The 16648-nt window shown below is 42.3% G+C and overlaps 1 long non-coding RNA gene across 3 annotated transcripts in view; it reads left to right on the top strand.

Annotated features, from left to right (window-relative positions):
• LOC306668556 overlaps nt 1-16648 on the top strand; it is a 50214-nt gene that overhangs the window by 25555 nt on the left and 8011 nt on the right. Inside the window, exons 1-2 of one of the 3 annotated variants that reach the window (XR_013765899.1) lie at nt 666-839; nt 8155-8331. This is a non-coding gene — a long non-coding RNA (uncharacterized lncRNA). Of the gene's footprint in view, nt 1-665; nt 840-6249; nt 6391-8154; nt 8332-16648 lie in introns of those variants that run through there. The other 2 variants (XR_013765900.1, XR_013765898.1) reach the window with 2 other exon arrangements.

Here is a 16648-nt window from a genome sequence, read left to right on the forward strand (position 1 = left end):
TTTATTCTTTAAAGATGAAGGATATCTGTGGACAATTAGCAGCCTCTGTGAAGAAGCCATGTCACAGAACTACTCCCTCTGATATACACATTAAGTACATAATGAGTTTTTTGGTGTTTTTTGTTTGTTTGTTTGTTTGTTTTGTACCTGAGATTGAACCCAGGGATGCTTAGTCACTAAACCACACCCCCAGCCCTTTTAAAAATATTTTATTGAGAGACAGGGTTTTACTGAGTTGCTTAGGGCCTCACTAAGTTGCTGAGGCTGGCTTTGAATTTGAGATCCTCCTGCCTCAGCCTCCGGGGCTGCTGGGATTACAGGTATGCGCCACCGTGCCCAGTCATAATGTTTTTTAATAGCAAAAGATGAACTAGTGACAACCTAACAAGAAAGGAGGGTAAGGTGGGTGGCTTACACATACAGAGAACATAAAATCTGGGCATGGACTGATAATAGAGAAAGAAGTCTAGTTCGTATAATTGTGTGTGTTCTCACAAATTACCTTCCCCACTCCCACACAAAATGGAGTGTCTGAGGAAGTGAGTGATGAGCTCAGGGAAAACAATTCAAGACAAATCTTCAAGTGTAGAAGCCCCTACTGATCATAGCGGCTCTCAGCAGAGGCAAGAATGCTCTGCTGGGCTCATCGGTTGTCAGATTTTCAGGTTGAATTGATGGAGTGGGATACAGCCCTTGATAATGGGGTCCGTCCTCAACCAGAGAAGATGGTGTTTAACGGTTTTCAGGCGGGCAGTCCTGAGCTGGTACAGTGTCTCTGCCATTCTCAACACATGGCCTCCATCACTGAGCTACAGCTCCTGCCATCGTTCTTGGAGAAGGTATTGTGAACATGGGCAGTTCGGGAGCGCTAGAAATAACTGGAGTTAGGCATTGGGCTAAAATTGGAGAAATCAATATGAATCTGTTTTAAAAATACATACATTTACATGGGGAGAATCAATAGTTGAAGGGGCTAGTTCAATGGTAGACTGTGTGCTCAGCACGCGCAAGGCCCTGGGTTCAATCCCCAGTGTCAGAAAAAAGTAAATAGTTATAGATGCTTGAGTATGTGTGTCTATGAATGTGTGTGTGTGTGTGTGTGTGTGTGTGTGTGTGTGTAACTCTGTCCATCAGAGGACCTAGAAGAAGTGACACCATAGTAGCAAAGATCACACTAAGTGCCCCAGATTGGTTTTCTAAATACCATCTTTCCCTATAAGGAAATATTTTTTTCCTTGGAGAAATGACTGTGTCCTTTTTGGACAGGAAAAGTATAAGATAAGACTGGAACATCTTGTTAGTCAGAAAGGAAGGAAATACTCAGAGAAGGATAGGGACAAGTCTAAAAAGCTCAGAAGCTTGCATGGAGGGCTTGCTACTGGCCAGATCTGAGATAGTTTGAGTAGCAAAGCAAATAATGATAGTAGTGAATTGTAAACCTTTGAATTGAATAACATTGGAACGCATGAATCATACTGATAATAGATAGATGATTGATAGGTAATAGATGGACAGATAGATAAAAAGACAAAGCTTTTCCTTCCAGTAGAATGCTGACTACTAACTGTAGAAGGGATAATAGAAATAGAATTTGGCACCATCCATATTGTGGTTGATCCGGGCAGGAGTTTTCACTAGAGGCTAAAGCTGGTGACTAGAAGAGATTTCATGAAGAACCAAGTATGGATGTAATGCTGGACTATCATCCCAGAAAATCCAACTGAACATCCTACTGGAGGGGAGAAATAGTGATGTTACAGAGCAAAAATCTGGCAGACAATAAAATCATGCCCCCTCACGTCCAGCTTAGAATAGCACAGCACCATTCCCCAGGGATTCCTGCCAAGAGAACATGACCCAAGACTGATTGCGAGGAAAGTCCCAAAGACCCAGTGGAAATGCAAAATCTGTACTATCTACAACTGTTGAGAACTGGAAAAAGGAAAGGCCAAGAAACTTCCAGACTGGGGGTGGGGAAAGGTTACCAAAAAGACTTGAAAACTAAATTCCATGCATTTTAAATGTTTGTAGCAGCTTTATCACTCTAACTGGAAACAATGGGCAGGTTGACTGGATAAACAAACCCCTTCAGCCACACAATGGAATCCCTTTAGACAACAAAAAGAGTCAGCTATTATTGATTCATGCAACCACAAGGCTAAGCACAAGAAAACAGAAAGCTACATATTATCTGATATGTTTTTAACCTCTTTCTCTGACAGGGAAAGTTTGCTCTCATTATAAATATTTTCTCATTTGTGCAATGTAGTTTCAGAATTGCTAACCCATATCCTGTGAGAAACAAATTTGCTAACTTGACTGCTATGTTTCTAGACAGTTCTTCTGGTCTTTAATTAGCAACTGTTTCCCCAAGTTACTTCCCTGGATTCCTTCTTCTGCACTCCCTTCCGGGTAGCTGTGCCATTCATTTGTCATAGTCTGCATTCTACCCTGGGTCCCCCTGACATTCTGATTGATTTTTCCCCCTTTGCATATGGTGAAACTCACTTTAGTGATATATGTTCTATGGGTTTTCACAAATGCACAGGTATGTATCCACCAAGCTGGGGCCACCCCAAGAATTGCCTTTTGCTCCTTTGTAGTCAAACCTTCCTCTAGCCTCCACTTAGTGCCACTGAACTTTTTTATCTGGCAGGGAATGTGCCAGGGATTGAACCCAGGGATGCTTAACCACTGAGCCACATCTCCGGCCCTTTTTTATATTTTTAGAGACAGGGTCTCACTGATTTGCTTAGGGCCTCCCTAAGTTGCTGAGGCTGGCTTTGAACTTATGATCCTCCTGCCTTAGGCTCCGAAGCCACTGGGATGATAGGCATGTGCCACCATGCCTGGCTCCACTGAACTCTTCACTATCCTACTAAGCACTGCTATGACAACATTTTTGATATACTGTACTTTTATTTTCATTTAGTGCAGTTTAAGTTATTTAAAAATTTCCCTTGAGTCCTCTTTGACCCATAGGTTATTTAAGAAATGTGTTGTTTGATTTCCAAATACTTGGGAATTTCCTAGAAATCTTTCTGTTACTGATTTCGAATTTATTCTGTTGTGGTCTGATTACATGCTTATGATTCCTTTTAAAATTGTTGAGGTTTGTTTTAGACCCAAAGAGTAATCTATCTTAATTAACAGATGTTCTGTGTGTACTTGAAAAGAAAGTGCCTTATAATGTGATTGGATGTCAGTTTGGCCTAGTTGGTGGACAGCATTGTTCAGGATTTTTTTTTTCTTTTTTCTTTTTTTTTGGTACTGGGAATTGATCCCAGGGGTGCTTAACAAGTGAACCACATTCCTAGCCCTTTTTTCATATTTTTATTTGGAGACAGGATCTTGCTAAGTTGCTTAGGGCCTCACTAAATTGCTGAGGCTGGCTTTGAACTCACCATCTTCCTGCCTCAGCCTCCTGAGCCACTGGAATTACATGTACACCGCACCTGGCCAGGATTTTTTATATACTCACTGACTTTCTATTTTTATCAATTCACTGAGAGAAAAATGTTGAAATATTTACCTATAACAGTGGACTTGTCTGTATTTCTTCTTTTTCAGCTCTATTAGTTTTTGCCTTATGTATTTTGAAGTTCTTTTGTTACATTCATACACATTTAGAACTGTTTTATCTTTTTGGAGAATTTATCTCTGTTACTATGTACCACCCCCTTTATTTTTTATAGTATTCCTTGTTCTGAAATCTATGTTGACACTAAAATAGTCACTCTAGATTTCTTTTGGCTAGTGTGTGTGATTTCTCCATGTGTTTGTTCTTAACTTCTCCTTGTCTTTTTATTTTAAAGCAGAGTACTTGTAGAGAAAAAATAGTTGGTTCTGTTCTTTCAGTTCAGTCTGACAATTTCTAACTTTCAGCTGGTGCATTTAGAGGAATTGTCCACATGTAACATGATTATTTCTGCAGGTTGGATCAATGCATACCATGTTGATCCTGAGTACTGTGTGTTCCATTTGTCCTTTCTCTTTTTATTGCTCATTTTTATGATTTCATTTTATCACCACTATTATATTTTGAATGTTTTAGTCAGCTTTTTCACAGCCATGACTAAAGGACCCAACCAGAGGTTTCTGAGGTCTTAGTCCATAGAAGGCCAGTTTCACTCCTCAGGGGCTGGAGGTGAGGCAGAAACAACATCATGGTGGAAAAGCGTGGGAGAGGGAAGCAGCTCACAGGATGATCAGAAAGCAGAGAGAGAAACTCCACTTGCCAGATACAAATGTATAACCAAAGCCATGCCCCCAGTGAACCACTTCCTCCAGCCACACCCCACCTGCCTCCAGTTACGAGTTAATCCCATCAGGGATTAATTAACTGATTATGTTAAAGCTTTAACCCACTCATTTCTCCTCCAAACCTTCTTTCATTGTCTCACACATGAGCTTTTGGAAGACTCTACATCTAAACCATAAGGAGGACTATTTTGCATATTTAGAAATGTATTAGAACTTCAAGAAATTTTAGATTGTCTTAATATTTACAATTTGCCTCTTAAATTAACCAGACTCTATCTGCAGATAATATACTGCTTCCTGTGTAGTGTGACAACCTTACAAAAGCTCCTCCCAATTTTCCCCTCCTGATTTTTCTGCTATTACTATCACACATTTTCTTTTTATATATACTATAAACCCACATAGATTGCTACTATTTTTGCTTTAGGCAATCAGTTGTCTTTTAGAAAATTTAAAATCTTAAAAAATAAATTCCATCTTGCCTCCCTTTATTTCATTTCCAGTAGTCTCCATTTCTTGGTGTCGATCTAGGTTTCAGTCTCATACTGCTTAAAGGACTTTCAACGTTCATCAAAGTGTTTTTTGGAGGGATGGACAGATAGGCAGAGAAATGACTCTATTTCTTAATTGGACTCTATGAACATTAGTTTTGTAATACATATTTTTAAATTTTATAAGAAGCAAAACATTAAAATGTTCACTGAATTTAATACATTGGTGCTCAATGAAATATGAGAGGCAGAGATGACTAGGAGGACTTGAACCTGGTTGTCCTGGGCTTTTGTGGTGATAAAGACAGAAATTAAGACTTCAGGAGAAGAGCCCACAGGGGAAGATATTGATGATAGAGAATGTCTGCCAAGCTAAGTGACTACAGACACGACAGGACTGGGCTGGATAATGAGGGAGCTTTGGACCCATCACAGGAGAGGAGTGCAGATGGGGCCCCTCACCTCATGGACAGCCCAGAAGAGAACAGAGACGGGGATCCAGCTGGCATGAGTTGGGAAAGGCAGAACTTAGTTGCAGAGGAGGGCACCTCTGAGGAGGGGGCTGTGCCATGGCAGGGAGGGCACCTGGGTGTAGGTAAGGCTGACGGAGACTTGCTGCCCTGAGAGCAGGGAGAGGGTCTGGAGGGAATTGCGCAAAGGAACCCTGAGGGGCAGCCCCAGTGTGAGGTGGGAGTAGGAGGCCGTGGAGATAGTGAAGGAGCTAAGTCTCACCATAGTTTACGGAGTGTGAGGAGGGGGTCAGCGCCCCAGTAAAGTGGTTCAAACTCTGTCTGACCCAAGTTGCCATCTTCTTTTATGGCACTGGGGAATGAACTGAGGGGTGCTCAGCATCCCCAGCCCTTTTTTTCAATTTTGAGACAAGGTCTCACTAAATTGCCCAGACTGGCTTCAAACTTGAAATCCTCCTGCCTCAGCCCCCCAAATCGCTGGGATTAACAGGTGTGCACCACTGCATTCAACCCAAGTCTTTTTATGACAAATATTTTGTTACACCCTTTCACCATCCTGAAATAAAATTCACAGTGATTATAACCTACCTACACATACTAAGTTTTTCAAAACTAGAAACTGTAGTGTAAAAGAAAAAGGCATAAAACAACATAGATGCCAACATGTAAATAATTAGTTGTGACTCCATTAGAGATCATGAAATATAATCAGGAGCCTATATCCCAAATGCAGACGGAACAAAATGGACTTGTAAAAGTATATTGAACTGGTTACTCAAAAGCAGATAGGCTTCACTGCAGATTGATAGTGGGCTTTAAAATCGTGGAGATGGGGTAGCATTATTGTGAAGTTAATAAAATGCCTGGGTGGCCTGTTCTACTGGGGGCTGGGAGGGGCAGATGGGAGGGTCAGATCCCATCCACAAGGAGACGGTGCTGTATGTGGCGCCACCTAGTGGCAACTTTCATTCTGCTTACGTGACCTTGTGAAAAAGTCAGCATCTGAGGCCAGCGAGGATCTCCAGGAAGAGGCACCAATTCCAGTAGTCTCCTGTCGTTTGGCGCCCATTTCCTTTGCCTGATCTGGGGATGTGGGTGGGGAGAATACTGGACCCATAGAAGAGGAGAGGCCCTCCACCTGCAAGACTGACTGTCCTCCTTCCCTGGTAGGTTTCACCTTTCTCTCCAAGACCTGCTCGGTGAATCCCAACTAAGATGGGGGTTGGGGATCCAAATTTGCTTATTAGATAGATTAGACTGTACTAAAGACAACTTTGTTATGATTTTCTCAACTGTGAACAAACGTGTTCAAGCGCCAAAGAAAACAAAGTACCATTTTCCTTTAATGTACATGGTGGTTACATTTCTGGAAAAATTCAGTATATATTAAAACTGGGAGTGAGGAATGGCTGGGGGATCTCTGGCTTACTCTAGAGTTCCCCTCTAGACTCAAGTAGTTGTAAACAAGTTTTACACCTACCCGAATGCTCCCAGGGGCATAAGAAAATCACGCAGGGTGCTGGTCAACTTGTTCTCTGCAGAACTTCTAGCACCATGGTCCTGGCCTACTCAAGGATTTAGTGGCCTGCAACCATGGTGACTCTCCAAACACCCCTCACCAATTAAAAAGTTCCAATCACCTCCAATGGCAGAGTTATGCCCCACTAAAACTCATTGACTTAGGATCAGACTTGGAAAACATTAATAACCTGGTCAAACATCTCAGTCTACTGACAGAAATGTGAGTTGAGAGAGAGACTAGACAAAGTTGATACAGATGCATCTGAAGTAGCCAAGGGGACTCAGGGGACTGTAGGACAAATAGAACAAGAGAGGGAGAGAAGCAGTTTCAAAGCACAAAGGGAAAAAGGGGTGTGTAGAAATTCCTCACAGGCATTCAAACGTTCTTGGGGACACGTCTTAATAACTCAAAAGGGCTGGGTGTGGTGGTGCATGTTTGTAATCCCAGCTACTCAGGAGGCTGAAGCAGGAGGATTGCAAGTTTGAGAACAGTAGAGGTAAATTAGGAAGACCCTGTCTCAGAAATAAAAATAAGTAAATAAAAAGGGCTGGGGGTGTAGCTAAGTAATAGAGCATCCCTGGGTTCAATCCCCAGTACTGCAAACAAAACAAACTTGAAAAGTAATGTTGTGAAACATAATACTACTTTATACAACAGGTAGTATGTGTGTGGGATTTGTTCTAGTGGGAAAGATAAAGGCAATAAAAATAATGCAATATAAAAAGAAAATAAAAATGCTCAAGAAAGATATATGTTATTCTTCCAACTGCATTTTTCAGAATACCATTCTAAGGGGTGTTAATAGTAGTTTCAAGAGGGAAAAAGCACTCTCAGATCAAGTAGGTTTAGGCAGTACCGTGTGGGACCATGAAAATGCTCTGCTTAGCTATTGGGGACCTTACTGGCTGCCTCTCTGGACTCCCCACTGCATTGGGACCACTGAGACTCAAGTAACCACAGCTGCTCCCACCAGCCATTGAACACGATGGGCTGGGGGACACAGACGCCTCTAATGAGGAACTGGTTTGAGGGTTTCTCACCAGACTGGCCGAAACCTTCTTAGACCTCAAGCTGCAGCCTGAGACTCTTCCCATCTAGTCCTTCCTGCCTCCCCATTGACTAAGACCATTCAAAACCAGAGGAGATGCAGGCCTCAGTGATCAGCCCATAGAGATCTGCAAAGTTGTCAGAAAGGATGAAGGGTGATGGAATGCGATCTGGCCTGGCCTGGACAGTGAGAAACACACAGATATCCAGCAGAGCATCAAAGGACTTGGTTTGGCCTGAACACATGGTAACATGTTTACTTTGAAGGTTAGAAGCAGTGAACTCATGGCCTTCTCATTCACAGGCTCAGGAGAGTGAAGTGTTACTGGACTGTTGCTGAATGGGTTCTCCTTGTTTACAGCTGAACCTGAGAGTAACTAGCAGAGCCTAAAGCAGGAAGCAACTTCTGGTACAGACAGCGTGGATCATACAAAGAAGACTAACAGATCCAGGGACAAAGGCGTCCAAATAAGACTTGAGCAGAGCAGAAGGCTGAAAGTGCAGCCTTCAGAAGTCCAAGCGGAATATTCATAATTGGGTGAGCATGTTTATGCTTAAAGCATCTGCATTGCAAAATTCACCTTTATTTCAGGGTGTGAATGTGGTCATTCTCAACCAACCCATTTCCTGTGCTCATAACCTCCCAAAGAAAAGAGCCCTAATGTGTACTGATCTATAAAAATGTATGAAGTGGATGAACTAGGTTCTTACACTCAGAAAGGAAAAATACCTGTGACCAGTATCCCTTATAGAATTGTTTTAACTAAGTTTATTTATATTCTCATGGATTATATAGTATAATGCACAAAAGTCCATTCACCATTTCCTCATCCTTAGCTTACTTATTCCTGAGAAATAGACAAGAATAACTAGACCTCCTTTTTACCTTTAAAAAGTATTGGACTAGTGTTGGGCTCTCAGTGGTAGAGAACCCCTGGGTTCATCCCTAGTACCAGGAAGAAGAAAAAACCACAAAAGACAGTGAAGACATTTGGCACTGGAGGACAAAGTTAGGGAGTTGATGGGAAGTGTATACCTGCCTCTCTGAGGGGCAAGAGGCCCAGTTGCATTTGGATTACAGTACATGTTAAGAAACACTCATCTGTTTTCCTGGCTCCAGAGGATTCAATTAAGGGTATGAGGAGGACTTCTAATTAGGCCCAGAGAGTTCCTGTGAAGCTGCAGGAAGGAAGTGTGACATTCTCAGAAAGTGTCCAAGGAAAAGGTTAACTGTTATCTTTTAAAAAACGCTCAAGTGTAGCCAAGCTTGGTGGTATATGTCTGGAATCCTCACAACATGGGAGGCTGGGGCACGACGATCAAGGTTGGCCTCAGCAACCTAGCAAAAGGCTGTTTCAAAATTAAAAAAATAAAATGGGTTGGGGTGTATCTCTGGGGTAAGGTACCCTCCAGTCCAATCCTCAGTACCAAAAATAAAAAATAAATAAGTAATGCTCAAATGATAAGATTTAGTGGCTTGCTGTAAAAACAAACAAAACACACAAATTAGACAGTTGGAGAAATTTGAACACTGGATGTTTGTTGGTACCATGTGGGAAACAGGTCCTGCTTTACATGGAGGGCCCTGGAGAGTTAGTTGGGGCACCAGTATCAGGTCCTCAGTTGCAAGTGCTGGGTTCAGAGAAGGTCTTGAGTCCTGGAGGAAACTGAGCCCACTAGGTGAGGGGTCGGGACAATAAAAACATCCATGTACTCACCACAGGACCTTGGCTCATCTCAGACTGTGCCTGCTGAATGCTGAGCGTCTATGGTTCTCCCTTCCCTTGGGAGCATCAGCCAGAGGCCATCAGCCACCTTGAGACTCACAATAGGCTTATTAATCAGTTAAGCTGGTCCGGGCTTTGCTTTTCTCACCTGTGAAGTATAATTAATAACAGCTATCTTACACCATTATGAGAATCTCATTAGATCATGGATGTGGAGACACTTTTAAAAAATGCCAAGCATTTCCAAATGCAATGCCCTGAGTCTGAGAGTGTGAGAATCCCATATCACTAGGTGCCACATTCTTCTTGCTCTAGATCTGGTCCATGAATGGTAGCAAGGAGAGGGATGGATGTGAAGAAAATTCCTTTCCTTCTTTGTCCAGGGCAATGTGCTTAATTGGAGACTTTAGGGGGTTATAAAACCCAACTTAGGAAAAACCATCTGTGAATATTTCTTTGCATGTCATGGAATACATCATGTGCTTCTGCTTACTACTACAACAAAAATGTCCCTCAAACAGTATTTTGTTTGGGCATAATTCAAATTTTTAGTGATATTAATAAAAAATTATCCATATCTGTAGTAGAGAAATACACTTTCAGTCAGGTAGGAATCAGAGTGAAAAATAGAGTAGCGTTCTATGAGCATACCTTTAGATTTCTATATTTCTGGTATCTTCACTCGACTTATAGCTCCTGTAACTGGTCTTGGCTTTCATAAAACTATATGTTCACTTCAAATTCTGAAACTTTATCATTCACAGTGATTTGCCTTTTTGAACAATAATCTTGGATTTCTCAAGATTGACCCCTTGGGTTTTGTTTTTTCTCCAAGTGAACAGCCTACGGTTCTGAGGGTTGGGGTGAATTCCGTGGTACCCGAGTGCAGGTCAGAGCTGCTCGTTTCTATGTGCTCAGCGTTCCCAGAACCTCTCCTGCAGTCGCATCAGCACCAGTAGAGTCATCGTTGACCTTCCATGTACTATTTTTCTCAAGATTTCCAAGGGCAATTGTGAAGTTCTTATCTCATTCCCACCACATATTTTAAGTGGGTCTACCTTGTTATTATTCCTTGAGGGCATTTTCTCTAAATTCCACCTCAGAAACCTGAAGATGCATGTTTTTCATAGTTTTGGGGATTGTTTTTGCAAATGTCATGTCCTGGTGGATTTTAATTGACTCTGGATTACAATGCTTTGTTTCTTTTCTCTTTTCAGTGGTATGCTTATCAGCTATTAATAGCTTTACTAATCCCCTGAGTGATGTTATTTTTATCTAAGAAATAATCTCTGCAAAATCAATTTCCCTGAGAAGCCCACTCAGCAAGGGCTGTAGTCTCTTCCCTTGTTTGGGGGAAGAACAGCGTGGGGCAGCTAGTACTGGTGATGGCAGAAATGGATTATCTAACAACCTTTAATTGGGTGTCTGGCAGGGACCAGGCACTGGAGGATACATAAACCTATAAGCCACATGTGACTGGTATATGAATGCCTGCACAGCATCCCCTTTCTTGGGAAAGCACATCAATTAGACCTCATGGTTATGTGCATAGAAAGGGACAGGCCAACTTAAGACAAGGGGGATTTGTTGGAAGGCAGTTGGGGGCTCTTGACATCAACTGAAGACTAAGAGCTCCAGGTATCAAAAATAGGCTAGAACCAAAAGAGAAGCAGGAAACTGGAGAGAAGAGAAGCCTCTGGTTAGGATGCTGTCCCCACTGCCACACCTACGTGAAGATGAGTTCCATCCCTGTCCACATAAAACTCAGGAGGGGAGCATCCAGTTAGCCAAGTCTATGTCATGAACCTGAAGGACAGGGAAGGGAACAGTTGCTGGGCCAGGAAAGGAGGTTCTCCTAGAGGAGGTCCCATACAGGGGCAGTTTCCCCTGTTCCAAGGACAGAGCCAGCCTTATGTGACCACGAGAGAGGGAAGAGTTGTCCTGACTCACTCCTCCTCTCTCTTGTCTCTACCTGGACTTCCCACTGGCCAAACCCACAGGAAACCAGAGGCGATGAACCTGTTTGATTTCATTTGCACAGATCCACTGAGGGAATAGGCAGGAACCAAAGGAGCTCTGGGGCACAGAACTTCCGGTTATGGAGGATGGAATTTATCTTCACCTTTCTTCCCTCCCTTCACCCATCCTCCAAACAGTTCTCATCACCTTTGAGTAAATATTTCTTCAATTTTTACAGTATTAGGAGTTGCCGAGTCAGTACATACTTAAATAATATTTCTTTTTTGTACAATATTTTCTTCTTGGGGTTAATAATTATTTCATGTTTTTTGTTTGATTGGCTTAATTTCTCTGCTCCTTACATGCCCTTAACTCTGCCACCACTGCAAGTCTCCTCCCAGTGCACTCAACCCTGTCAGGCATTCCACCAACTCGATCGTGGGCACATTTAGCAGGGTCCTCCCTCCTGGTCAACAATAGCTGCCTGCCACCCCACTGTCCTTCTGGGCTCTCCCTTAAAGGTCATCCTGGATATTCCCTTCACTTCTTTCCTTGATGGAACCTACCCCTTTCCTGGGCCTATGCTTTCCTCTTTCTGGGTTGACTTTTTTTTTTTTTGGTTTTGTTTTGTTTTGTTTTATGTTTTTAATTTTTTTGTAGTTATAGATGGACAAAATGCCTTTATTTCATTTATTTATTTTTATGCAATGCTAAGGATTGAACCCAGTGCCTCACACATGGTAGGCAAGCGCTCTGCCACTGAGCTACAGCCCCAGCCCTTGACTTTGTTTTAATGGAATACATCCTCCAGGAGTTTCCCCAAAGAGTTGGGCTATAGTTTAGATCTGGAATGTCCCCCAAATTCCCCAGCTAGGCTCTATTGGGAGACTGTGGAAACTTTAAGAGATAAGGTCTTAGTGGGAGATCTTTTAGTCATTGGAAGTATGACTTTGAAGGGGATATTGGGACCACAGTTCCTTCTTCCTCCTTTCTTTCCCCATCATGTGATGAAGGGGCTTCTTCCACCAAATGCTCCCAGCATGTTATGCTGCCTTGCCACAGGCCCAAAAGCAACAGGACCAATAGACCATAGACGAAAACCTCCAAAACTGTAAGCCAAAATAAACCTTTCTTCTTTTCAAGTTTAGTATCTCAGTAACAGTAAGTTTCCACAGTAACAGAAAACTGACTAACACAAGTTGTTTGAAAAAATTTTTAAGTGTACATGTCTGAAATTGGGAGATTTTGGGATCCAAGATGGCAGACTAGAGGGAGGCTGCGTTCCTTGTAGCTCTGTAACTCGGGTTTGAAGCAGAGGATATCTGTTTCTCTGTGAGGCAGTCTTTGCTGCTTTTCAATCCCCTGCTGTTTACCCCATTTGTCCACTGTGATCACCTGTAGTCTGCTAGCATATCGATTACTTTTTGAGTGCACATTGCTCACTGACTGGTGCCTATCATCTGCCATTTGAAGTTGGGAGATTTTAATACCTAGAGGTAGAAGACTTTAATACCTAAGAGGCACAAAAATAATTCCAATGATTGAAAACTGAGGCAAATGTTGCCATTTTGGGCTTACCTTGCCTGTAGGTGAAAACAATGATTATATATATGGGGGATTCTGGAGTTGTTTGGAATGGAATGCATTTGGAGGCAAAAAGAGTGACTTCTGCAAAGTGGGTGCAGGGAGGAGAAGGGATGGCACCCAGATGGAACTGAGATGCATCTTCATGGCACCCCTGCTCAGCCAACAGGATTTTACAAACACTGCTTGAGCAAAACCATCAAAGGCTTGGGTTTTCAGGAGGGAAAGTATGTGGTTCCCCTACCAGAGAAAAGAACTCCAATCAGTACTAGTAGGGCAAAGCAAGAAGTACATGAGATGGGTAGTAAAAAAGAAAAATCATAATTACCAACTATTACTACTTTGGAACTAAGATACAGGAACAAGAACTAAAACTCCTTCCTGTATTTCTTTCTTTGCAGTGACATATATTACTTAAGTTATTCCTCCTCTCGTTATTGTACACAGGATGTGTTTGTGGCATTTAAATTTACCATTGGATCTAGAAATTTTGGAACACAAAGGTAAGACAGAAAAAAACCAGAGGAAGACGGGACATTACCCAGTGGATCTAGAGTCAAGGAGGGATTACAGTAACTCAGAGAGTTGCTACGGGTTGAATATTTGTGTCCCCCAGGATTCTGATGGGTCAGGGCATCAGGATTTTGAAAACTTAAATTTTGAAATTTTAGGATTTTGAAACCTAATCCCCAAGGTGATAGTGCTAAGAGGTGGGAGCCTTTGGGAGTGATTAGATGATGAGGGTAGGACCCTCATGAATGAGATTAAAGCCCTCATAGTAGAGGCCCATGAGAGGGTCTGTTTCTACCACAGTAAACAGCCTACTGAGGACACAGCAAGAAGGTGCCATCTATGAGGAATGTGTCCTCATCAGACACCAAATCTGCCCGTACCTTGTTCTTGGATTTCCCAGCCTCCAGAACTATGACAAATGTTTGTTATTTATAAGCCACCCAGTTTGATATTCTTGTTATAGTAACCCAAACAGACTTGAGACAGAGGCTTGCTTTGTGTGGCCTTTATAAAAGAAGTGTTTTCTTCAAAACTGAGGCGAAGCATGGTGGTGCAAGCTGTAATGCCAGCTACTCGGGAGGCTGAGGAGGAGGACCACGAGTTCGAAGGCACCCTGGTCAAACTAGTGAGTCCCTGTCTCAGAATTTTAAAGATACCACACAGAAAGAGAGAGAGAGAGAGAGAGAGAGAGAGAGAGAGAAACAGAGGCATTATTTCAGTTGAAGATTATCTTACTAGTGAATAAAATGATTGAATGAGAGTATTTGTGAATTTGGGGGATACTGCAAGGGAAGAAGCTAGGTCTCAGTGGATGGCAAAGAGTAACAATACTCTAAAAAAGTGGCTAACCAAGCAAGCAGTTTGACTTACCTTAATTGTCTGGTTCCCTAAGGTAGATGAAGGATGCAATGGTCAAAGCCAGATAGTTTATTATTACCAGCTCTGCAAACAGTAGGAGCATCCACAAGGCAGTCCCAGTTGCCTTGATCCAAGCAACATGGTGGACCCAGGCCAGGGCTACGCCAGCAATGTAGCAGTGCAGCTGAGAGCCCAGGGCTAAGCAAACAGTAGTCAAACCAGATCCCTCCCTGGAAGAGCAAGAAGTTAGCAGGTAACCCTTTTGTGGCCACTTCGACCTCTTTAATTGCCTATATGACTAGCTACAAAAATAGCTCAGTTAGGCCTTGGAATTCAGCATACTCAGCAAGGATGTGTAGAGATGTACACAAGACCATGGTAGTCTTTCATAACAGAGAATAAAGAGAGTGCAGTGGACCCTTGTTATTATCAGCTACCAGACATCCATTCCTGTTTGTTGTCTTATAACAATATTTTGAGGAAAACACTCAGCCGGCTGCAGCATTTGATGTGATGGTCAATTAGTCACCTCTCCCTGATTCTCAGAGCTGTTCTGTTGTCATTACATTCTAAGACCAGCTCTTCAGTTGTCCCTTTGGTTTTGTGAGTCAACCCACATCCTTCCAGTGAAATCCATTGGGTTTAAGTTACAGTCAGTTTCATTTACTGGCAACTAAAGAATCCTGATGTCAAATGGTATCTGTTCTCAAAGAGTTGTAGTTTCACCAAGGAAACAGGCATGTAAACAAATAACTACAATAAAGTGAGAAATGCTATAATACAAGGCACACACCGCACATTAAGTGGGCTGGGGATAGTTGGTAGAGTGCTTGCCTCACAAGCACAAGGCCCTGGGTTCAATCCCCAGCACTGGAAAAAAAAAAAGTACACAAAACACATAAGTAGTATAGAAAAATTCTGTCAATAAGGACAAGTATTTTGAGAGCAATAGACAGAAAAAGCAAGATGAAGTGTCTTGGGTAGAATGGAAGTAGGTGCAACATCCTTGCTGTATCCAGAAACATGGTGCACTTAGGAAATCACAAGAAATTTGGTTCCGTGGGAGCATAAAGTTCAAAGGAAACAGTGGCCAGTGGAGAGGCTGAAATATTGGCAGGGTCCTGGTCATTTCATATCAAAGAGTTCAGTTTTATTAAGGGGGAAGGATCTGGTTCTATATATGTTTCAGAAAGGTTGCTCTGTTACAGGCTTGGACAAGGAATGGATTGGGAAAAGACTAGAGCAATGTGGGCTTTGAAAACTGGAATCAAGACCTGCCTTTGCTGCTTACTACCTATAAGTAATCTCAAGCAAATTCCTGAGTCTCTCTGTGACCCACGTTCAACATCTATAAAATGTAATGAATAGCTACCTCCCAGTGGGTTGTGATGTGTACAGAGTGATCACTGTACAATGTTACCATGACATTAGGCACACAGCAAGTTTCTTATAATGTTAGCAATTCCTGTTATGGTGATTATGGAGCCTGGGAAATCAATTAGGATAATCACAATAGTCTAGCTGAGAGTCCACGGAGGCTTAAACTCAAGCCACAGAAATGGGGATGGAGACCCCTTAAATGTTCATAAACACACCATATTAGTAGGGTGGTCATACGATTTATCCATACAGGAACAATTAGGAGATAAATAGGTATATAGTAATAGTGCTTCTAGGACAACAGGCATGAATTGGGAATTATGGCCACCCTCCACATTAGTCCCTTCTAGGTTCAGCTTCTAGATGTCTCTCACCAGCACCAACAATGCTCAGTTATTTGATTATAATATGTCCCAAAGAAATTTGTTTTGTTTGTATTTTTAACAGAGGCAGAAAGAAACCTGCAAACATTAGGCATCCTCTCTCAGTTATCTTTTCTGATTCAGTCTAGCCTGGATTTACCACTCAACCCTGGATTTACCACTCAACCCAAATAAGTGAGCACAAGAGGGAGGGAAATCAAGTTATTTCTCTCTGCATCACTCAGGATGTGAACTACAGGAAGGCAGATCCTCCAGCCTTTAATTGCAGATCGAGTGTCTCAAACATCATGTCAACCTTAATGGCCTTGCTCTGTCTCCGAAACAGAGCTCAGTATTTCTCCCATACCTTTCCTGAAGACAGGTGGCTTGTCCATCTGTCTTGCTCTCTCTGATATAACACATTCAGCACCAGATGCAGTGTCTGACACCGACAGGAGCTTGATAAATACTT

This window comes from Sciurus vulgaris, assembly GCF_902686455.1.
Source record: "Sciurus vulgaris genome assembly, chromosome: 8".
Taxonomy (NCBI): Eukaryota; Metazoa; Chordata; class Mammalia; order Rodentia; family Sciuridae; genus Sciurus; species Sciurus vulgaris.